General features: G+C 42.5%; 1 long non-coding RNA gene and 1 pseudogene across 7 annotated transcripts in view; both read right to left on the minus strand.

The window, feature by feature from the left end:
- The window catches only part of LOC309605460, a 78,441-nt gene that overhangs the window by 51,278 nt on the left and 2,699 nt on the right, over positions 1–24,464 (minus strand). For 5 of the 6 annotated variants that reach the window (XR_014231362.1, XR_014231363.1, XR_014231364.1 and 2 more), the window contains exon 2: positions 23,713–23,855. This is a non-coding gene — a long non-coding RNA (uncharacterized lncRNA). Of the gene's footprint in view, positions 1–20,628; positions 23,270–23,712; positions 23,856–24,464 lie in introns of those variants that run through there. The other variant, XR_014231367.1, reaches the window with a different exon arrangement.
- Positions 194–17,336, minus strand: LOC309605446 (glutathione peroxidase 1 pseudogene; annotated as a pseudogene). Its single transcript has one exon. The product of its transcript is annotated as a glutathione peroxidase 1 pseudogene (transcript).

The following is a 24,464-nucleotide window of genomic DNA, read 5'->3' on the forward strand; positions in this document are numbered from 1 at the left end:
AATCTCTTTCGGATGGCATTAGGAAGCTGGAATGTTATAAGCCTGGAGCTTCCATCAGCCATCTTCCCATGGACACACAGAGGAAGAGAGTTTGAGAGAGAATGAACTCCAAATAGATCAAAAGGGAGCAGAGTTGAATTATGGAAAGAGAGAGGGAGATAGAGAGAACATCATTTGATCTTTTTTTTTTAAATTTATTTATTTTATTTTTGGCTGTGTTGGGTCTTCATTGCTGCCCACAGGCTTTCTCTAGTTGCGTCGAGCAGGGTCTACTCTTCGTTGTGGTGCGCAGGCTTCTCATTGCAGTGGCTTCTCTTGTTGTGGACCACGGGCTCTAGGCAGGCGGGCTTCAGTAGTTGTGGCACGTGGGCTCAGTAGTTGTGGCTCGCAGACTCTAGAGCGCAGGCTCAGTAGTTGTGGCGCATGGGCTTAGTTGCTCCATGGCATGTGGGATCTTCCCTGACCAGGGCTCAAACCCATGTCCCCTGCATTGGCAGTGGCTTCTTAACCACTGTGCCACCAGGGAAGCCCCGCATCATTTGATCTTGATCAGTGCTGTTCAATAGAACTATAATGTAAGCCATAAATGCAAGCTGCCATATGCAATTTAAGTTTCTAGTGTCCATGTTAGGAAAAGTAAAAGGAAGCAAATGAAATGAATTTTCATGCTATACTGTATTTAATCCAATATTTCCAAAATATTATTTCAACATGTAATCAACATAAAAGATCATTAATGAGATAGTTTTCTCTTTTTTATGCTACGTCTTTGAAAGCCAGCATGTATTTCACATCACATTTCAATTTGACTAACCACATTAAAGTGTTCAACAGTCACATGTGGCTAGTGTCTGCTTTGTATACAACACAGCTCTACATCTATTCCTGCTGAAGCCACTTCTTGTTCTGTGTTTGTTTAGATTCTGTATTTGTCTATTTGGCATCCATTAGTCACAGGGACAAATTAACAGCTGAAGTTGTTTACATCTCCTCTGAGATCCAGAGCTCATGCTCTGAAATTACTTCCTTTATCTAACTCTTACACATCAAGCCATTATTTCCCGTGCCTCAAATCAACCCAGGGCCAGATAACAGACAGCTAAGAACAGCTGCTATGCCCCAAAGCCCAGCAGAATTATTCAAACTAGCCAATCCTAAGCTGTTTACCCTACCCTGCCTTGCTTTTCCTGTAGAAACCCCAATAAAGGCTGTAGTCTACACCTTCCCCTGGCTCTTTTCTGCTTTCTGGCCAAAACTGGTGCTTCCCTAGGTGACTCTGCATGGCATGACACACCCCTTGCTCTCTGGAAATGTAATAAATTCTTCTTTCAATGATATTGACCTCTCCATGTCATCACTCAATCGAAGTCCCCCATGTATAACTGAGATAGTTTTATCCCCTGAATTTCCTAGGAAATAATGGATTCCTTTTTTGACCTAAGCTAGTTTGAAATGACTTTCTGTCGCTTACAATCTAAAGAATTCAAACTAACATATACAGATTCCCAGGTCCTATCCCAAACTCTAGAAACTACATCTTAAAATACATCTATTCTTTTATAGCCAACCATGCACAGACCCATGCATAGGCTGGAGTTTGGGAACGCTTGCTGTGGGCCAAAAGGCCATGGCAAGTTCTTAAGTAGATGGAATGATCAGATTTCGGTTTTAGGACAATCACTATGACGGTTGGTTTGGAAGATGGACCAGAAGGGCGAGAGATGAGAGTAAGGCCACTTCCAAGCCTAAAGGGGCTACACACAGATTTGTGGTGTGGATTCCCCAAGCTCTTGTGCCATTCCCAGGCCACTGGGTGTAAAAGGAAAAGGAAGGGATGTGGGCATTTGCTGACGCTGAGAGCTGGGTCTGCTGCCTTTGTGCTGCTCACTCAGGAGGGCGTATTTTTGGGAAGGGGTGTGTTCTGAAAGTAGGGAGGAAGTCGCCACCCCATTGGAAAGAATCTGCCACCCTGCCTTCCAGCTGAAATATCAGATAGAGTCTGTTCTTCTCCATGGGCAGCGGGGAATGGAATGGCCAAAGGTTTTTTTTTTTTTTTTTTTTTTTTAGGGATTGTATGAAAGAACATGATGTCTTAGGCTCACAAAGGGAAAAAAGATAAGGGAAAAGTGGCAAGTTAGAAAGTCCATTGTGCATGTTATCTCTGTTATTTTAGATTAAGAAAAAGTAAATATGGCAGACCAGGCTCACAGTTTATGCCAGCCTGGTCCAAAATCATTGCTTTTATTTTTTTCCTTGATTTTGCATTTTGGCAGTGGGTTTTCCCTGGGAGTTTTCTGGCGCTCAGCACCACATTACCTTGCTAAGGAAGAGAATAGGAGGCCCACCGAGTCAAGCAAGGGAGATGGGGGGGCGCAGGAAGGGGAAGATCTCCCCAAACTCTTGAAGCAGAAACCTTTGGTGGGTAGGCACCACTGTGCTTAAAAACACATTCTTTTCTGATGGGAATATAAAAAGCAGGGGTGGCCCTAGAACGCAGGAATTTCAAATGAAGAAATAATGGAGAGGTTGGGCGTATCCAGGGAGGCCAGCAAGCTGGTTCCCAAGAAGCCTTATTCCTCTGGTGCACACACCCCAGGCCAAGGCTGTCCTCAGCCTTGTTGTTCGGAATCCAGAACTTGTCAGCTTCAGCTTTAGCTCTTAGGATCAGACACACATTAGCTAAGCTTGTAACACTGATGGATAAAACTAGAATGCCAATTTATTAAACAATAGACTTTAAACAGGAGCTTCAGATAGCTGAGCTGGGGCTCAGACACTTAATGTAACCAAACTCTCCAGTACATAATCATACTAGTAAAAGTAATAATAAAAGCTAACATTTACTGAGCACCTACTACATGCTAGTCACTATGCAAAGTACTTTATCTAAATTTTTTCCCTTAATCTGAAATAGGTACTTTTTTTTTTTTTTTTTTTGGCTGCACCGTGAGGCTTATGGGATCTCGGTTCCCCGACCAGGGATTGAATCTGGGCCACTGCAGTGAAAGCGCCAAGTCCTAACCACTAGACTGCCAGGGAATTCGCTGAAATAGGTACTTTTATTATCTTCATATTGCAGATGAGGAAATTTAGGCACGAGGAGGTTAAGTAATTTGCCCAAGGTCATCTGTCTACTTCCCATCTGGCCCTTGAACTGGAATTGAACAGGACAGAAAGTAGACAGAAAACTTGAATGAGAGGCTTTATGAGCACCAGTATTGCTGCTCTGGGGTATGGGTAGAGCACATTGCACTTCAGTACCTCCACCCAGACCTAGCCCTGCTCCTCACCTGGAAGACAGGTGGTGTTAGAAGCCTGGGGAGAAGGCACTGGCACATACGTGGGTATTCTCACACTGAGACCCTCTAAGCTCGGCCACAATGAAGCTCCAACAACTAGTCTCATGGGTAGGGGATTTGGACAAATAGAAGCCAGGGTCAAAGATGAAGAAGAGGCAGACTGACAGGCTAGTTTGAGAGTGTGGGTGAAGTACCTCTCTGGCGTTATTTGGGACTACTTTAGTGGGGGAGGCTAAGTTCCTACTTGAGCATGTGGCCAGTATAATTTGAGCCCACATAAATGACTTCCATTTGCATATGCTGGTTCTAGAAGCCAGGTGATGGAAGTGACACACAATGATAAGGGATTCCATGGGGACCCAAATGCCCATGTCAGCAGGACCAGGGCATTCTCTCCCTGAAGATGGACCCACAGGGGATATCAAATTGTAATCCATTTCAGCATCACTTCCTCAGAAATGCCTCCTCCCTTCCCTTCCTCAGGTGCCATATTTACTGTAATATGCACACAGCACCCTCCACTTATGTTTTTAGCACTTATCAAATTGAAGTTGAATAAATTTGTTGACTGTCTCTCTTCTCTGCTGGACTGTCAGCCAGTGGTTTTGAGGATAGAAACCACATCTGTTGGCTCTTCTGTTCCAACTTTGGCATCTTATATGATGTCAGAGCATAGTGAGCATTCAATAAATAATATTTCTCCACTCTCGAGCATAGCCAAGCTTTTCAAGTCATCTTTCTCCTTCACCACCCATTCACTCTTTTGCCTGCTCCCATCTGGTGACCCTAAATCATTCTTCTGGGGTTGCTGCGACCTCCACATTGCCAAATCCAATAGACACTCTCAGTCTTTATTTACTAGATCTTGGAGCACCTCTTGACATAGTTGACCACTCCCTTAGTCTTCAGATGCTTTCCCCTAATCACAATGCAATACCACTTCACACCCATTAGGATGGCTATTACGTTTAAAAAAATTTTTTTTGAACAGAAAATAATGTGTTGGTGAGGGTATGGAAAAACTGGAACCCTTGTGCATTGATGCAACTTCTGTGGAAAACAACATGGTGGCTCCTCAAGCAATTAATCATAGAATTACCATATAGTCCAGCAATTCCACTGCTGGGTATATACCCCCAAAATTTCAAAGCAGGGTCTCAAAGAGAGATTTGTACACCCATGTTCATAGTAGCAGCATTCACGATAATCAAAAGGTAGAAGTGACCCAAAGTGTCCGTTGACAGGTGAATGGATAAACAAAATGTGGTATATACATACAATAGAATATTCTTCAGTTTTAAAAAGGAAGGAAATTCTGGAAAATGCTATAACGTGGATGAACCTTGAGGACATTATGTTAAGAGAAATAGGCCAGTCACAAAAGGAAAAATGCTGTATAATTTTACTTATATGAGGTACCTAGGGTAGTCAAGGTCATAGGGAAAGAAAGTAGAATGGTGGTTGTCAGGAGCTGCGGGGAAAGGAGGGAATAAGGAGTTAGTTACTGTTTAATGTGTACAGGGTTTCAGCTCTGATGAAAAAAGTTCTGAAGATGGATGGTGGTAATGATTGCAGAACAATAAGAATGTACTTAATTCTGTTAAGGTACTTAACAGAACTGTACACTTAAAAATGGTTAAAATGGTCAATTTTATGTTATGTATTTTTACCACAATTTTTTAAAATGCTTTCTCTCTAAGCTTCTAGTATACTTCCTGCTTCTAGTTTCTCTTTCCCTACCTCCATGGCCACTTCTCAGTCTCCTAGTCAATTCCTTCTCTACCTAAATGAGAAATGTTGGAGGCCTTCTTTTCTTGCTTCCTTCCTTCAGCAAATATTTGAGTGTCTACTCTGTGTTGGGAATCAACAGTGACAAAAGACACAAAGTTTCTCCTTATGGAGCATCTATTCTTACTGGATAGAAGATGATCCAATGAACAAATAAACAAGTAAATATGTAGTACGTTAGATCAGGGGTCCCCAACCCCTGGGCCATGGACCAGTACTGGTCCATGGCCTGTTAGGAACCGGGCCACACAGCAGGAGGTGAGCGGTGAGTGAGCGAGCGAAGCTTCATCTGTATTTACAGCCGCTCCCCATCACTCGCATTACAGCCTGAGCTCCGCCTCCTGTCAGATCAGCAGCGGCATTAGATTCTCATAGGAGCGCGAACCCTACTGTGAACTGCACATGCGAGGGATCTAGGTTGCGCGCTCCTTATGAGAATCTAATGCCTGATGACCTGAGGTGGAGCTGAGGCGGTGATGCTAGCACCGGGGAGTGGCTGCAAATACAGATTATCATTAGCAGAGAGGTCTGACTGCACAGAGACCATAATAAATCAACTGCTGGCAGACTCATATCAAAACCTTATCAGTGAGTGGCAAGTGAAAACAAGCTCAGGGCTCCCACTGATTCTGCATTATGGTGAGCTGTATGATTATTTCATTATATATTACAATGTAATAATAATAGAAATAAAGTGCACAATAAATGTAATGCACTTGAATCATCCCAAAACCATTCCCCACCCTCCCCACCCCTCGTCCCTAGAAAAATTGTCTTCCACGAAACCGGTTCCTGGTGCCAGAAAGGTTGGGGACCACTGCGTTAGATGGTCATAAGAGCTACAGAAAAAAATAAAGCAGGTTAAGGGAGATTGGAAGAGCCAAGGTGAGGTGGAGGGCTGCTGTTCTTTAGGGCTGGTCTGATAAGGTTACATCTGAGCAGTGAACTGAAGGTAGTGGAAGAGAAAGCAATGCTATTATATGGAAGAGTTTTCTAAACAGATCACAAGGCCCTGAGGCAGAAGAGAGTCTAATGTGTTTGAAGAATAGCAATGAGGCCATGGCGACTGGAGCAGAAAGAGATGGGGCAGGGTATATACTCTGAGAGGCAGTGAGGTGGAGATACAGGTCATAAAGAGCCTGGCAGACAGTTTTGTCGAGTGAGATGGGAAGCGAATAGAGTGGGGCAGAGGAGTGGCATAATGTGACCAATGCTGTAACAGGACCACCCTGGCTGCTGTGCTGAGAACAGATCGAAGGAGGGAAGAGTGGAAGTGGAAGGTTACTGCAACAATCTAGGTGAGAGAGGAAGGCGGCTCAGACCAGAGAGGCAGTTGTGGACATAATAAAAAGTGGAAAATTGTGAATATCTCCTGATGGGAGGGTCTGTCGACAGATTGGGTATGGGAGGTGAGAAAAAGAGGAGTGACCAGATGATTCAAGGTTCAGGGCCTGAGTGTCAAGAAAAATGGAGTTGTCATTTATAGAGTTGGAAGGGACTGTTATGAGGAAATTTGAGGGTGAAAATCAGGGTTGGGTTTTGAACATTTGGTTTGAGATATCTATTAGATATCCAAGTGGAGATGTTGAATAAGCAATTGGAACATGCATCTGGAGTTCAGCATAGACACAGAATTTCAAGGTCAAGTCCTGAGTTTTCCTTCCTCTTCCTTTTAAGTCTCTCTCTAAGTAATCTTATCCATTTCCTTGGCTTTCAATACCCCCCGATAGGCTTCATCGATTTTAACCTGTACGATCACACAGAACCCCATGTTACAGTTCCCTGAGCTTGGTTTTATGCTCTGCTGTCACCATCTTGAAATTCTTAATAATTTTTGGACAAAGGGACCTGCATTTTCACTTTGCACTGGGTTCTGCAGATTAAGGAACCTGTCCTGCTCCCAAATGTGTAACTTTATTTTGGATTTCTCTTTTGAGCACTCTGTCTCATATGCCCAACTGTCTACTTGACATCTCCACTTGGATAATGTAAGGAGACCTCAAAACTAACATAGCCAAAACTAACCTTCTCTAATCCGCACTCATTAGTTCTTGCCCACCATTGCAATCAGAAACCAGAGAGCCATACTTTCCTTTCTCTCCCCATTCTCCCTCCCCCATCCAACCCAAGTCATAAGGATTGTACTTCAAAAATATGTTTCAAATTAATCCACTTTTTTCCACTTCCACTGCTCCTAGCCTGGTCCAAGCAATGATCATTTCTTATCTGGACTACTGTAGAAACTCCTGGCTGGTGTCTCCACCTCACAAGTTTTGCCCCTTCTCCAACATGAAAAAATGGTTTATTTTTCACATAGCAGCCTAAGGGGTCTTTTAAAATAAACCACAGTGTGATTACACCATGCCCCTGCTTCAACCTTCCAATGGCTCCCGTTGCATTAGAACAAAACCCAAATCCTACAAGCTGCTGCGTGAACTGAGCTCTCACCCCCTCATCATCTCTCCTTTGCCCCATTCACCCCTCCCTCACCCCAGAAAATGGCACAGTGGCATTTCAGTTCCCAATGCTCTGACCTCACCTCTGCCTTAGGATGTATGTTTTGTCTGCCTAGAAACCAACGACCCCCAACTCCCTCCAGCTTTTGCGGTGGGGTGGGGGGAGGGGGGGTTGTTCGTCTTGTGTTTGTCTTTGCCGAACTCTTTTTTTTTTTTTTTTCTGCTGATACTCATCGCTTTATTAGTGCAGAACTGTGGTCTGGGAAAGGGGAGCCTGGGATGAACAGGACCAGCACCCATCTCGGGGGATTTTCCTGGACATCAGGGGTTCCTCCATGCACGTTTAGAGGTAACACCTTCATAGGTGAAATCCCCAGAGGGCAGCGCTGTGACTGCCAAGCAGCAGGGGTAGGAGGGGTGCCCTGGGCACAGCAGGGCCCTGGCACAGCTGGGCTTCGATGGCAGGCTCCACGTGGATGGTCAGAATGCAGCGGCTGTACCTGCGCCCAGGCACACGGCCCAGGCCACTTCTTTGCCACACACCAGAGACCAGGTGATGAACTTGGGGTCGGTCCTGAGGGCAGTGGCGGCGACACTGGGCGTGGGCAGAGCCTCGCGAAGGAAGGCGAAGAGCGGGTACGCCTGCGAGCCATTCACCTCGCGCTTCTCCACTTCTCGAAGAGCATGAAGTTGGGCTCGAACCTGTTGCCTGGTCTGACGTACTTGAGGCAATTCAGGATCTCGTTTTGGGCGTTTTCCTGATGCCCAAACCGGTTGCACGTGAAGCTGAGCACGACCAGGCCTCGGGGCCCGAGGAGCCGCCTCAGCTCCTTCACCTGGGTGTCGTCCTGGACCCCTGTGCCTCCGAGCGATGCCAAGTCCTCAATGAGCAGGGCCCTACCCCGCAGGGCAGGTCCACGCGGCATGGGTGTCGGAGAGGAGAGGAGAGGGGAGAGCTACAAACTAGAAGCACCTGTTTTTGCATCTTACTCATCTGACAGGTCTCAGCTCAAATATCACATTTTTAAAGAAGCTTCCGTGTTCGGCTAGGTTCCCCAGAAAATGAAACCCAGGGCAAAAAGCTGCTGGGCTATTCTTTTAATAGGGAAAACAATCCCAGGGAGCAGGAAGGAAGAATTGGGAGAGAAGCAGGGAAGGAGGAAGAGCCAGTGTGTGGATATGCTGGCCATCTCCAAATGCAGCTGATCTCTTAATCTGCAGGACCACACCCCCAAGAAGTCTTGGGACCATCCTTCAGAGGCAGTCAAAGGGGAGATATTATCCTCTGGCTCCTACCTCCCAGCGCTCAAAGGTTCAGCCCTGGGATGTTAACTCCCCTGTATTTCTAGGCTGCATGTGGGCATGGGTGCTGAGAAGCCTCCTGGTGGTTCCAACAGGGTGACACCAGAGCAGGAAGCCAGAGAAGTGAGGTACAGAGCGGGAGCAGTATACTGTCAGGTCACACCTATGTGAAGTCGTCAGCACCACGCAGAGCTACAACAAGAGACAAGTGAGGAGTTCCCTGGTGGCACAGTGGTTAAGAATCCGCCTGCCAATGCAGGAAACATGGGTTTGAGCCCTGGTCCGGGAAGATCCCACATGCCACAGAGCAACTAAGCCCATGCGCCACAACTACTGAGCCTGCGCTCTAGAGCCCGCGAGCCACAACTACTGAAGCCCGCGTGCCTAGAGCCCGTGCTCTGCAACAAGAGAAGCCACCGCAATGAGAAGCCCGCGCACCGCAACGAAGAGTAGCCCCCACTCGCCACAACTAGAGAAAGCCCGCACGCAGCAACGAAGACCCAACGCAGCCAAAATAAATAAATTTAAAAAAAAAAAAAAAAAAAAAAAAAGAGACAAGTGAAGCCGAGAAGATTCAAAGTGGAGGAAAAAAACTGAGACCTTTGCCCTGATCTACTCCAACCCCATCCAGGTCATCCTGTGTATTCATTCATTGGACAAATGATTTTCAAACACCTCCTAAGAGCCAAGAGTATGCTAGTGACAGTGACGCAAAGAAGTATAAATAGACACCACTGCTGCCTTGGAGGTGCTCACATTCTAAGGAGGTTGATGGTTAAAAAAGTATAGAAGAAAAAAAAAAGATAAAAATCACTGTAATTGTAAACTGTGACAAGTGGAGATAAGAAACAAACAAGGGGGAGAGAGAGAGAGAGAGAAGAGAGAGAGAAAACAGGACCAGTGGGCTGGAACTCACGGGAGGAGGGGACAATGGCACGAGATGATACAGGAGAGGTTGACAGGAGTCAAATCATGTAGGTCTTGCTAGTTTCTTCAAAGAAGCCTGTTTTTTGTTTTCCTTCAGAGTATTTATTTATTTGAGTCTTTAATTGCTTTCTGTCTACCTGACTAGACTAGAAGCCCCAAGAAGTCAAGGACCAGACGCCCTTCTTGTTCTCCATGGTATACCTAGTGCCTAATCACAGTGCCTGGAGCCTGGCAGCCTTCAGTAAATAATAATTGTTGAGTAAATCTGTTGAATACAGGAATGAATGGATAGGAAAGCACTTGCTGTGGAGAGCAAGGACTTACAGCTCAGTGGCGTCAGGCTCTCGTAATCAGATTCATGCATCTCCACAACAAGGGACCAGAAATCCTACAAGGATGTTGACCTGAGTCTTCCTGGGCTGTGCTTGGGTGAGCAGGAAATGCTCCATTTTCTTATCTGATCAAGTCTTAATTTAATTAACACATCTTTATTTCTATTTAAAACTTTCAATCAGCTTACACTGAAGCCCTAGGAGCCATATTATTGTTTTAAGAGCAGCTCCATAGCCTGCCCCTGATCCATTACGTTTCACTAGTGTGATGTAAATTAGTATTATTATTATGTGCTGCCCTGACAGCTGGTAAAATGGGGAAGTCCTCAAATGGCCTAACCACATGGTCCCCTCACCACTCTGCCCCCCAAGCCAAACAGCCCTCCTTTTCAAATGAACCAGGTGCAATTCATTTTTTTATAAATTAATTAATTAATTTATTTATTTATTTTTGGCTGCGTTGGGTCTTCGTTGCTATGCACAGGCTTTCTCTACTTGCGGCGAGCGGGTACTCTTCATTGCAGTGTGCCGCCTTCTCATTGTGGTGGCTTCTCTTGTTGCGGAGCACGGGCTCGAGGCCCGTGGGCTTCAGTAGTTGTGGCGCATGGGCTCAATAGTTGTGGCTCGAGGGCTCTAGAGAGCAGGCTCAGTAGTTGTGGCCCAAGCTTAGTTGCTCTGCAGCATGTGGGATCTTCCCGGACCAGGGCTGGGACCTGTGTCCCCTGCACTGGCAGTCACATTCTTAACCACTGCGCCACCTGCAATGCTTGCTTACTCCTGAGTAGCAGATTTCAATTCCCTGACAGCCCATGGAATTATTCAAACACGCCAATCACATCCTCCCTAAGGAACCGAGGGGCACCTCTCTCTCTTGATACTACAAAACTTGCCTCCTGCAGCCCCCAGGGAATTCACTCTTTTCCCGAATGCAGCCCCCATGTGGTACTGCACGGAGCAGTGTCCCCTTCCTCCAGACTGTGAGCATACGAACTAATAAACGGCTGTCCGTCTCATCCGTCCAGTGTCAGGTGTCATGTGTTTGGCTATCCCCATAACCCCAGGGCATCCCTCCTTCCTCCACAGGGAGGGACTTAAATGTAAAATATGCTGGGACTTAAATGTAAAATCTTACAATGTGACATTGACATTGAATAGGAGATGATCAAAATAAGCAGTTTAATCTTTAGAGGGTATATTAGTTTGGTCCATCTGCAGGTATCAGAGACCAAACAGCGTGGGGGTTTTTTTGTTGGTTTTGTTTTGTTTTGTTTTTATTGGAGTATAATTGCTTTACAATGTTGTGTTAGTTTCTGCTGTACAATGAAGTGAATCAGCTATATGTATACCTATATCCCCTCCCTCTTGGACCTGCCTCCCACCCCCCCAAACAGCATGGTTTAAACAAGAGTTTCTTTCCCCACCACAGCGTAGCAGCTCTCTTCCTCAAAGTCATCAGAGGCCCAGACCCTTCTACCTTGGGGCTTCTCCACCCCTAGGGCATGGCCCTCATCTGTATGTTTCTTATGGTGGAATCAGTGCATTTTCTTGTTAGGATGTTCCACAAAAATAGCTGCAGATGCCCCCAACTCCGTGACTTAGGACCAGTCAGCTGAAAATCTAGAGGCTCCAACACACCTTAAACTTTTAAACCTGAAAGCAGTTGGGACACCCACCCCCTCAAATGGAGTCTAGCAGAGGGACAATACAGAATCTTGGTTAAGAACTAGAATTCTAAAGCGTAACAATTCTGGGATCAAATTCCAACTTTGCCACTTGTTGGCTGTGTAATCTTCAGCAAGGCACTGACCGTACTTTACCTTTCTGAATTCGTTCCTGCAAATGTAAAATGGAGTTAATAACAGAAAGCACCTCAAAGGGTTGTTTTAGGGATTCCATGATACAACATACGCCTAGCAAAGCGCAGGCACAGAGTAGGGATTCAATGAATCGGCCATCTGGTACGTCCTTACCCCACTTGCCCAAGGAATGAGCTCATAAATATTCAGGCTCAGGGGAAATTTTGACCTAGTGTATGGCAATGAGACGTACATACACACTTAGACATTCTGAACATGGGAAAGCTTATATAGGGCTATCTTACATGACTATCTTAAAGGGAAGTGTTATGAGGATTAAATTAAATGAGTTAATATGTATTAAATGCTTAGCACAGGGTCTAGTACATAGTAAGCACCATGTCGGTATGAGCTATTATAATTATTATGATCATCATATCTATAAGAGGTCGGTATTACTTATTGGTCCTTGTAAAAGGCTATGGGCACGTAAATGTAAAATATTACAATGTGACATTGTCTCCCTTCCCTGAGAGACTTTCTGTGTATGAGGTAACTGGCAGTTTCACTACCCCCATTTGTGCAGTTTTAGTGAAGTTGGCAATTGCTAACATAGTAGAGGGGACATGTGCTACCACACAGCTGTACAAGGAAACAGAATCACATTTTTTGAGGGTTCCTGACGGCGCAGCACTTTTTTCAAAAGTTCTCTGTACAATTTTCAGTACAAAAATAGGTGTGAACTGTGTGCCCTTTGGAAGGGAATGAGTTGGCCACTGCAGTGCTAAGATTGGTATTGTTCAGAGAATGAAATTCCTGTTCACTGATGTTGTTTTGGGTTGGGCTGACCTTATGAACTGGATTTCTTTTCAGATGGGTGTATTTTTCCTTATTGCAAATTTCCTTCAATTCATCAGCAGAAATTCTAGCCACTTTGCTGGGAGCTTGTGACCCTGGTTTGGACGGCTTATGTACTCGCCTTTCGACAAATGTGGATTTATTTATTTTATTTTATTTTTTTGCAGTTCCTGCTTGGCACTTCCCGCTTTCCCTCTGGGACGCCATCTTTAGCCTTCTGTCACCACTCTCTGGTTTCATCCCCTATGAATCACTTCCTTTGGGTCACTTGAGTTTTTCTCCTGTAGGAGAGTCTAATCTTTTTCAACAACTAAGTTAAAAAAGAATTTCCGTTCCTAGACTCCTGCTTTACCATTCATTCACTGATTCCTGAGCTTCATGGCTTAGTTGCAATTCATACATCCATTGACATATTTATCCATACCATAGGTGTGGCCACGTTACTCAAAGGGGCATTGGCTTTTCTAACACAATCCATGCCACACTGTGGCAGTCCTAAGTCCTATCAAGGTTTGTTGCCTGAGAGAACTCATTTTCTCTGAATTTTCCTACCCACAAATGTTTATTTTACTTACTTATCTACAACTTATCTTCTTGCCAGAAGAATTTAAGGCTGCTTATAAAAATGCAAACACTAGAGGAAGATCAAATAAACTGGAAATAAGAAACATGAGGGAAAGCAAAGGTATAGAAGTAAGATGCAAGTTGTGGAGCCCTTGTGACAGATGGGACAAAAGTTGGCTCAGAGCCTCCCGGTAATCAACGCAAGAGAGAAAAATGATGGATTACAAAATGCACAGGGTCCCTGAAGGATAAACACACCAGTTGCATAGGCAGAGCATAATTGTTCTAAATCGACAGTGTCTCCCATGGACCCTTCCAAAGAAGTTCAGTGAACAGTATCCTAGTAACATCTTTCTCAAAACACAGTGAAGGATTGCCTGGGCCCTCCTTAACAATACCAAAGCCCAAGATAGCAGAAGTATTTCTACCTGAGGCTACAAAACTGGGCTAACCTCCTCTGACAATACCCAGAGATGAAGGCTGGATGGAATGACCTCCAGGAGGGCCTCAGAGAAGAAAAATGAAAAAAGTGCCTGGTGACAGCCCTCGGACTTCTGGGGCACTGTAAAATGCCAAAGACCACTCAGGAGCTAAGGATTTGATCAAATCTGTTGTTTGGGGCTGTGATGACCACAGAACCTGTTTGTTTCATTAAACCCAGTGATCTGAATTCCACTGCCAACCCTTACCCCCGTCCTTGGCTTTGTTGGGCCCTTTTGTCCCCCAAGAAGAAAAACGGAAAAGGAGGAGGTCAGAGTCTTGAGAAAGGCTGGGGGGCAGCCCCGGGCAGGGATGCAAAAGAGGGCCTCGCCCGCATAGGCCCGGAAGAACTTCAGTGGGTTCTTTGGCCCCAGACTGACTTTCTTTCTTGACTTTTGGTTTATATGAAATTCAGCTGAATCCACTGTGCATGCTGACACAGCCTAGCAAAGATGGCAGTATTAGCCATGGAATTTGCTTTATGCGCTATCAGAGTTTGCATAATATCTTTTTCACTAAAAATGAGGTAGCTCTTTCCTATCAGGGCCCTTCAGTTTAAAGCTCATGATATAACCCAGGAGATGGACAAACTATTTCCAACTGGAGAAAAAAATTTTTGAATTTATGTCAATAAAACTCAGCCTTTGTGGTCATTTCTTCATTGTTGTTAGTGTGAAATTATAAAGTGTCTTCACTCTGAACCTCAAAGAAATCAGCATGTAATTTTCACATGAATTTTCATAATTGTCCTGTGGAGTGTACAAGGGGGATCCACATTAATCCAAGAAAGCAACGCCCATATGTTTCTGTACATTAGGAGAGGATGGAGAAGGGGAGAGGGTAGGGGCAAGAATGAAAACTTAGAAAGAGTGACAAATAATCATCAAAATTGAAAATCCCTCAAAATGAAGGATAATAATAGCTTTCTCTGAATCACCATCAATCTGCACGGAATATTATCACCAACAGGAATCCTGCATTTACCAAAAAAAAGGAAAGAGAAAGTATTTTTTCTAACTTCTTTTTTGTAGATTAATGGCTAACTTAACCTCCAGTATGGTAATTCAACATAATCTAGAGTTGATACAAATGCTCCTGTATAGGCTAAGGTTCACTAGTAAATTTAATTTTTTTTTTTTTTGATGAAAAGATTTTTTAAAGTGTTACCAAATTTAGAAATTGAAAATAAAATTTTAAGACTTTCAAAACTATATGTTACTAAAAATAACATTGACCCTTGATATTTGTCTGAGGAGTCTCTGGAGAGAACAAGATTTCATCCCTTGAAGATAAATGGAGCCAACTCATCTGCAGTCTTTGGTTTAATTAGCTAAACCCTTCCAGATGGAGAACATTCAAAGCAAAGGAATATTTCTGAGCCCCCTGGAATTGTTAATAAGCATAACAGTATGTTACATGTAAAAGAAAATATGTGTCTTTTATCTTTGCCTTTAAAAGGCAAACGAGGAAGTACTTGGTAGCATTATGATTTTCAATTTGATTATTGAAAACGAAATGTTCTAATTTTATTCAATGTTGAAGAAACAAACATTGTTTGCTTTTCTCCTGTGCTAAGCACTGGGGAGGGAGAAATAAGACAAGACTCCTGTCATTATGGAATCTATAATTTAACTAGAGGTTGCATTCTCAGTGCCCGCGGCACATAGTAGGGGCTGGATAACCCTTTGTTAAGTAAATGAGTGACTGATACGACACTTAAATAAGGAATTGCATTAATAAAAGTCTGAACAAATTACTGTGGTCGGAAGGGAGCATAGGGGCCTCAAGTTGTCAGAGAGGCTTCACAAAGAAATTTGTCAGGTAGGAGCACAAAAGACTTCCAGGCACAGAAAACAGCATGCGAAAAGGCATGCAGAAAAGACAGAGTAACGTGTACTTAGGCAACAGCCAGTGATTCGGTGTGCCTGGAGTGTAATGTGTATATAGAATGTGCCTGGAAGACAGTGAGACCAGTGAGATGGGTTGGGCCTCATTTGAAGAGGACCCTGAAAGCCTAAGTTTGGACTTGATCCTTTAGTATGTGTTGGCATTTTAGAAAGATGGCGAGAGACACAGTACAGAGCGTTCGTTCATGGAAGGGGAAAAGGAAGTAATAGATAACGAACGGTTAAGTGCCCTGTTTGCCACTAGCACTAGGATAGATCCTCTACATATTTACATTAAATCTCATCCAAACCTTGCAACACTCCCAGTAGGTATATAATATTGTCCTCCAGTATCCAAGGGGGGAAACTCAGAGAGGTTAAGCGACTTTCCCCAAATCACACAGCTAATAAAAGATGGGACTAGGATTTGAAACCAGGGTCCTAAAAATCTTGTTAGAGAATAAAAATACCATTGGACTCAAACAAATTAGAAAAAATATACAGTGGAAGTTTGGAGAAAGTTAGTGAATATGGAGAAAGACACACATGCAAGATACAAGAAAAGCATGACTATACAAAAGGATATTTACAGTAAGGCAGATACAACACAGGAAGTGGGAAGATAATCATAGAAAAACCACAACATGTGTTTTTAAAATGCAAAGCCCCAGGGGGGAGAAAGCGAACGATACAATAATGCCATTCACTCTGGCATCCTGTGCATTTGGTTTTGCTCTTTACTCTTTTTTTTTTTTTTTTAACTTTAAACAATTTGTTATGAGAGTAACAAAGATACAGCTCATGATCTTGCAACTCTAATGCCCTAAATCAGAAACAGATGGTGCCTAGTGTACCCTGTTTCCTAGAAACTGCAGAATTTTGAGGACAACACCCTCTGTGCACCGCACCAGTGATTTCAGTTCCTTCAGAGATACTAAAACATGGCTAAATAATGTGGTTGCTGGGTATTGCATTGGAACATCTCTTTTCCTTGCTCCAGAATCTTCTTGAAGGTTAAAACTTCTCTCCATATTTATGGTATTTTTCTTTCTGATTTCCAAAGTAATTCATTTTTATTGTTAAAAATTTTGAAAATATTGAACAGGGAAGAAAATTTAAATCCCCCGTCCTTCCACCCAGCAATAACCAATGACCCGTTAAAATGTTGACGATAGCCTTCTAGTCTTTTTCCTACACATGCACACACACGTGCACACACACACACTTTATAGAAAAGAGGATGTATAGAAAATGTTTTTTAATATGTTTTGTGCACTGAATTTATCATTAGCATTTTTCCATATCACCAAATATTTAGGACGACTGCTAGTATTCTATCATATTGCATACATTATATAAATTGATCTCTTTTTCATTCAACAAATTCAATTCATTGAACACCTACTATGTGTCAGAACTGTTCTTGGCACTAGGTGCATTGTGGTGAGTGAAACAGGCAAAGTCCCTGCCCTCATGAAGTCTACAGTCCTATTATTGACATCTAGCTTGAAAAGTTTTATTGTTAAAAAATAGCATGGTGAGGGAATTCCCTGGCAGTCCAGTGGTTAGGATTCCGTGCTTTCACTGCCGAGGGCCCGGGTTCAATCCCTGGTCGGAGAACTAAGACCCCGCAAGCCGCGAGGGGTGGCCGAAAAAAAAAAAAAAATAGCATGATGAAACCTGGCAAACACTATCTCCGCTATGTGATTGACATCATTGGTGGACATTATGTAGACAGCTGGTATCCCTGATATGATGTAACAAGAATGGCACCTTAACTCTGTGGTCTTCCTCCCAGGAACCAATAACATCAGTCTATTCATGATTTTTTTAAAAATCAAACCAACCCAAATCAAGAGACATTCTACAAAACACCTGACCAGTGCTCCTCAAAACTATCAAGGTCATCAGAAATAAGGAAAATCTGAGAATCTCTCACCAGCTTAAAGAACCTAGGGAGACATGACAACTAAATGTAATGTGGTGTTCTGGATAGAATCCTGGAACAGAAAAAAGACATTAGGTAAAAGTAGGGAAATATGATTAAAGTATGGATTTTAGTTAATAATAATGTATCAATACCAGTTCATTAGTTATGATAAACGTATCCTACTAATATAAGTTGTTAATAGTAAAGGAAATGGGGAGGGAGGGTAGATGGAGTATATGGGAACTCTTTGCACTATCATCTTTGGAACTTCTCTGTAAGTCTGAAACTATCCTAAAATTAAAAGTTTATTTAAAAAAAAAAAAAAAGAACTTTGTGACAGTCATTCTTGTATCTTGAAGCACATCTCCGATTGTTTCCTTAGGATAAAGCCCTCAAAGTGAAATTGCCAAGTCAAAATGTATAGATATTTTTATTTACCAGAGATTATTCTTTTAAAATTATTCTTTTTATATGTAGATGTTTTGCTGACTTCTTGAACATGTTTTAGCCTTATGTCTTTATTTCAGCTTTTTCCTACGTGCAGACTTCTGAAGCTGGAAGAAAACCAAAGGGATCATGAAACCCAACTGCCCTGTTTTACAGATGAGTAAACTGAAGCCCAGAGGACTGAAGTGACTTGCCCAAGGTCAAGTGGCTAGTTAACAGTGGGAAGTAGAGGGACTTCCCTGGTGGTCCAGTGGTTAAGACTCCGCCCTTCCAATGCAGGGGGTGTGGATTCCATCCCTGGTTGGAGAACTAAGATCCCACATGCTGCACAGTGCAGCCAAAAAATGAGAGAAAAAAAAACAACAGTGGGAAGTAGAACCCATATCCCTACGGACTCTAATCTGTGCTAGGCTGTCCCTGGGTGTGTCTAAATGAAATAAAATTTTCTGACTCATGGTGGAATTAGCAATCAACACTCAGACCTGTGTCTATTTTCTGTAAGTAAATGTAAGTGTTTGCTTCCTTTGTCTTGGACGTGGTTGCTAGCAGCTAAAAGGATTTTTAAATAAATTTAAAGAATGGATTCAGACACAACTAATAGAACTGCTTGACTAAATTCTTGGGTATATCAGTTTTCCTTTCTGAGCTATTGCTTCCCTATCAGAAAAATTAGAATTCCAACACCTACTTCTTAGCCTCTGACAGGGACCTTGTAGAAATTAAGTAGCTAAACGCGGATATATCTGCAGAAGCCTTAGAGATGTCATTTAAGGAAAAGGCAGTTGAATGAGAACAAAGGGCACATTTTCTGTTAAGTGGTCTGTCATATCCCAAGAAAGTTCATTTCCTTGCCTGTATAGTCTCTAGACAAGGAAAAATCCCAGACTTGGCATTGGTAAGGAAGAAGAGGGCGATGGAAAGGAAGGGAGAGAATTGTTAGACTTCTTGGCTGGAGTTCAGAAACAAATAGTTCCCGAGCCTGGCATTGTCAGGGGCCAGCGTCAGGACCAGCCCAAGAAGGCAGACAAGGAACATTACTGTTCCTGACTTGGCTCTGCACACCGTTACTCAACAGAAACTGATGCGTAAGCAGGATCCTAGAGGATGCAAGAGGGGTATAAACAATCACTGGGTGCGGACCTGTGGTTGCCTATAGAAGCTCTGCCAGGCCCAAGATTGTAGTCGTACATTCTTATTTAATTTCCAGACATTTTTGCAGGATTTGGGCGATGACAAAAGCAAGCTAAAACAAAACTGAAGTCTGGGATTTAGAAAAGCATTGGCCTCTGACCTCAAACTGGAGCCTCTAATCAAAGTCCTAACACTTGCTCAGGTCAGTGAGCAGCCTTGCTTTGCGATATGGAAATGACCTATTTGCCTATAAACATCTGTCGGCACCTGCACCAAATTGAAACTTGGCAGACAAAATGAGGAAGGGGTAATACTTCTTAAAACTCTATTTTTATGCTTTGAAGCTTTTTACTCTTTGAAGGAATAGAACAGGAGAAAGAGTTAGAGAACTCACAGGAGGAGATGAAAGGAGAAAAGAATTAAACAGATGGCAAAATCTCCCAATTGTTATTAATTGCCATCATTGTTTTGCTGAGGAAGACGCACAGACATTACCCATGACGAAAGAAGTGACAGCCCTGAGGTTTTAAGAAAGGACAGAATGAGAATGGAGCATTTGAAGTGGGTGCGACGTCGCAAGAATCTAGATTCAAATGAGAATCTATACTTAAAAGCCAGAATCGCTAGATTCTTAATTGTATTGTGTACTTTTACATGAAAAAGCAGCTCTGGGTTTTGTGTACATGCAAGTAAAACTGTTTACTGGATCAGCTTTGATCTTGGTCTTTAAGCTCAATATTAATTATATTTTATTGAGATGACTTAACTGTCCCTGTTAAGCCCGCCTACATGTCTGGTTCCTTGTTGATACCTCCAATTCCACCATTAGAGTTCCACTTCTTTGAATTAGATGGTAAATTGATTACTTATCACATGTTAATTCCAGTCAACTGATAGCAGCTGTCTGAATCACTGTGTTGAAAGGATATTGAGGTAGGAAAGGACTCCCACAACTGATTAGCAAGATGAGCAAGGGAGGAAAGAGTGACAATGCTCTGTGGGTTAAGGGAATGTGTGTTGCAGTACCCATACCTCTGGGAAGGGCAATTTATTAAGCTTTTCTATCACTGGCATCTCAGAGTGAATTCATCTCAGATCATTTCCAGTGCTGGTTTCAATAGGTATAGCACATATAGAAGCAAAATTCAGGATATATCGTTCAAGCAAGGACTTTCTTTTCTGATTTTGTGAATTAAGTACATGCAAGCTCTTACAAAGATATAAAAATAACATTTACGTAAGCATGTAATGAATCACAACATACTGAAATTTATGGGAAATATTATAGGAAAGGTGAAAAAAATCCAAGGCATATGGTCCCCACGGATGAGTCCAAAGCACAGGAAAATCAGGTCTGGGTGGGAACCCCGGGCTTTCAGGGGCCATCAGAGGACCCTGCTTTCTGAAGTCATGGTGGTTTTCTAAGCCAGTAGAAAGAATCATGAAAAGGGAAGTGAAATGTCACCGACACACTTTGCTTATTCCACAATTTTGCTTTTTAAAGAAACTTCTCCTGATGGGCTCTGCTCTGGGGGTTTCCTGGGGAGAATTTCAAAATTCTAGACAGAATGTTGGGGCAATTATTAAGAACCTACAATGTCATCCTGGCTTCCCCATGAGTTACCAACCCTACAGTGATGTCATCTCTGTTTCAACAAGGCCCACGCATATTAAGGTTCTCTATACTGGGGTCGGATCAACCTTTCAAAAAGTTTTTTTTAACTATTTACAAAGTTTGGTTTGAGATCCAATAAAATTCTTATAGCAAATCTACAACAAGAATGTCTAATAGAGTACTTTAAGCACTGAGTTGTAAGGAAAGACATTTAAGTAAATCTAAACTCTTCAGTAAGAAAGGGAAAGCTCTCGCAAAAGGTCCCCAGCCTTCTCAAAACCACTCCTCACCCCAGTTCTCTCCATGCTTCTAAGACTTTTTGCCTGGAATGCTCTTTCTCCTTTTGGTACATATCTCTTTTATATTAATTAACATATTTTACTGTTATCTGTATTTCTCCTTTGTCTCTCTGTTAAACTGGCAGAGCCCCAAAAGCAGAGAGTGTGAAAGTTTTAGTCTGTCCACAAATACTACTTCATGAGCACTGAGGAAGTGCTGGTCACAATGCTAGGCACCAGCGATACAACAGAAAACGAGGCAGATGAGACCCCTGACTGTGCAGAGCCTATATCCTGAGGGCTCTTTCTAACCCCAGTGACTAGCACGTGGTAGGCGTGCAATCAAGACTGCAAGAATAAATGAAGAATAAATGAAGCTCCTGCCAGGAATTTGAATTTAATCGCTATGATTAACACAGCAACACATAGGTGAATGGCAATTAAAAAAAAAAAAAAAAAAAAAGAACAGAAATAGAAAATCTCAAGTCATTTGCATTGTGGTTATATCCCAAGTCATTTCTGCTATCACTAACAGCTATTATTGAAAGTAACTGTCCAAACAGCAGGAAACCACATTCCTAGAACCCAAATAGATTTCGTAAAAAATATTCAATGTGAAATAATGCTAATTTCAATTAAAGAAATTATTACCTAAAAATTAACTAAGATCCTTATAAATGTAAGGCATGACTATGACTTCTTACAATACTCCTTGAATTCACCATGTCTAGAACATGGACATGAAGGTCAAAGAAGGCTTTGTAGTCAGGAAAACACTAAGCAGTAATCGTTTTTTTTCAATTGTAGAATCTTTTATTAATAAAATGTAGTAAATTAATCTTAGTGAATTTTCCCATACCTTAGTAAACCCAAACATGCTTCTGTACAAACACGAAATCCCCATACTCGCCAAAACAAAACGAAAAATCTGGGTATTTTTAACATACGGGGAAAATGACAATAAAGCAGTGTTTCCCCAATTTTTTCCCATAGAACAATGGTCCAATGAGTTGTTCCTTGAAAAGAGCATAGAGTCTGGGAAACACATCACACATAAGGCCCAACTGGAGCTTTGCAAAGCACACTATCATATTAATGTCTCTGAAAAGTTCTGCAGGAAAGAAATATGTTGAATTTCATTTATCATCATTTCCCATGCTTATTTCAACCACTGATTTCTTCTTTTAAGGAATAGCTATTCAGTTAGTTTAGGAAAATCTGCTTTAAAGTTCAATTTACAATACCCTTCACTTATACTTAGTGGTGATCTAGCAAACCAAGACACTCTCAAGGCAAACCAAGACAACAGTGTCAAGCAATAAAAATATTTTTCCTATGAAAGTATCTGTAAATAAAACTTGCTGCACAAACAATAATCTTGGTAACATTCTGCATTATGTTTCTAAATGAAGTCACCCCCTAACCACTAGATGGCAATATAATTCCACTTATGTTACAACCATACCATGCCAGTATATTAATAGTTCAAAGGGTAATTGAGTGTTCTAAGAACGTATATGCGCATTTATTCATCTTTAGTCACTCTTTCAAACACTTATTAGGAACTTTTAAGTTCTGAGAGCTCTGATGGATGTTGGAAATAAGAGGAGGAATGAGACAGCTAACTGTCAAAAACTGTAATTCCTGGATTCCTGGGAAACGAAGATGCCCCATCAATTTACCAACCACTTTTTTTGTGGGCCCCTCCAATGTGCTGCAGCCTTTGAATGGGCAAAACTGCTCTGGGGTCATTTGCACGGGGAAGGGAAGGGAACGCTGGCTCTCTCCTTTTCGTGCACACTCCGTGAGAGCAGTTTCAGTGCAGCACTTGGGGGCCCTCAATGTTTCATAGAATTTGTAATGAACTTGGTCTCTTTTTCATTATAGTCCCTCATTCTGCCTCCACAGGCCTCAGAGTTAAGTCCAGTGGGAGTGGGGAAGAAGATAAACCATACTGTACTCAGAATGATCCCTCCACTACAGCTAAGTCCTATGGCATCAGACTGTAACAGGTTCCTTCTCCCCTAAAGCAAAATTGTTTCCCAAGACTCTTTTCAGTCCTCTTGCAAATAGGCTTGAAGAGCAAGAAGTGAGAGACAGTGAAAAGGTGATAGGAACCGTGGATTGTAGGTGGAAAGGAGGGATTGCATTGCGAGAGTTGGTGTCCTAGAAGGAGTGAGCTGGAAAAACAGTGGAGAGCAGTCAGAATACAGGAGTGAAACAGAGAATGACAGTGAAGGGTTGTGGTCACCGGTAATAACAAGAAATAATAACAGAAGTGCTTAACAAATGTTGACTAGTAAGGAAAAAAATACCTTTCCCCCGGAAAATTACAACTTTCTCCCCAAATCGATCATCTACTCTGCCCTAAACACGGGTAAAGCCGCAATATCTTCCAAACATCCAGATCACAAATAGAAGAAAAGGCAAATGCCTTTCACATATGCAAGTGAGCAGCATTTAGGTAATGCCAGCAGGTAGCAGCATCAATGTTTAATTGAATACATTATGATTCATTATACAAGAATACATGAATCAGTAGATGCAGAAAACGCTTTTGACAAAATTCAACACCCATTTATGATAAAAACTCCCCCAGAAAATGGGCAGAGAAGGAACCTACCTCAACATAATAAAGGCCATATATGACAAATCCACAGGAAGCATCATACTCAATGGTGAAAAACTGAAAGCATTTCCACTAAGATCAGGAACAAGACAAGGATGTCCACTCTTGCCACTCTTATTCAACATAGTTTTGGAAGTCTGAGCCACGGCAATCAGAGAAGAAAAGGAAATAAAAGGAATACAAATTAGAAAAGAAGAAGTAAAGCTGTCACTGTTTGCAGATGACATGATACTATACATAGAAAATCATAAAGATGCCACCAGAAAACTACTAGAGGGCTTCCCTGGTGGCTCAGTGGTTGGGAATCCACCTGCCAAGGCAGGGGACACGGGTTCGAGCCCTCGTCTGGGGGGAATCCCACATGCCACGGAGCAACTAAGCCTGTGCGCCACAACTACTGAAGCCCGCATGCCTAGAGCCTGTGCCCCGCAACAAGAGAAGCCACCTAAGTGAGAAGCCACCTCAGTAAGAAGCCCGTGCACCGCAGTGAAGACCTAACGCAGCCAAAAATAAATTAATTAAATAAATTAAAAAAAAAAAAAACTACTAGAACTAACCAATGAATTTGGTACAGTTGCAGGATACAAAATTAATGCACAGAAATCTCTTGCATTCCTATACACTAATAACGAAAGATCAGAAAGAGAAATTAAGGAAACACTCCCATTTACCATTGCAACAGAAAGAATAAAATACCCGGGAATAAACCTGCCTAAGGACAAAAAAGACTTGTACTCAGAAAACTA

The sequence above is a fragment of the Balaenoptera borealis genome (genome assembly GCF_965194805.1).
Source record: "Balaenoptera borealis genome assembly, chromosome: 11".
NCBI lineage: Eukaryota > Metazoa > Chordata > Mammalia > Artiodactyla > Balaenopteridae > Balaenoptera > Balaenoptera borealis.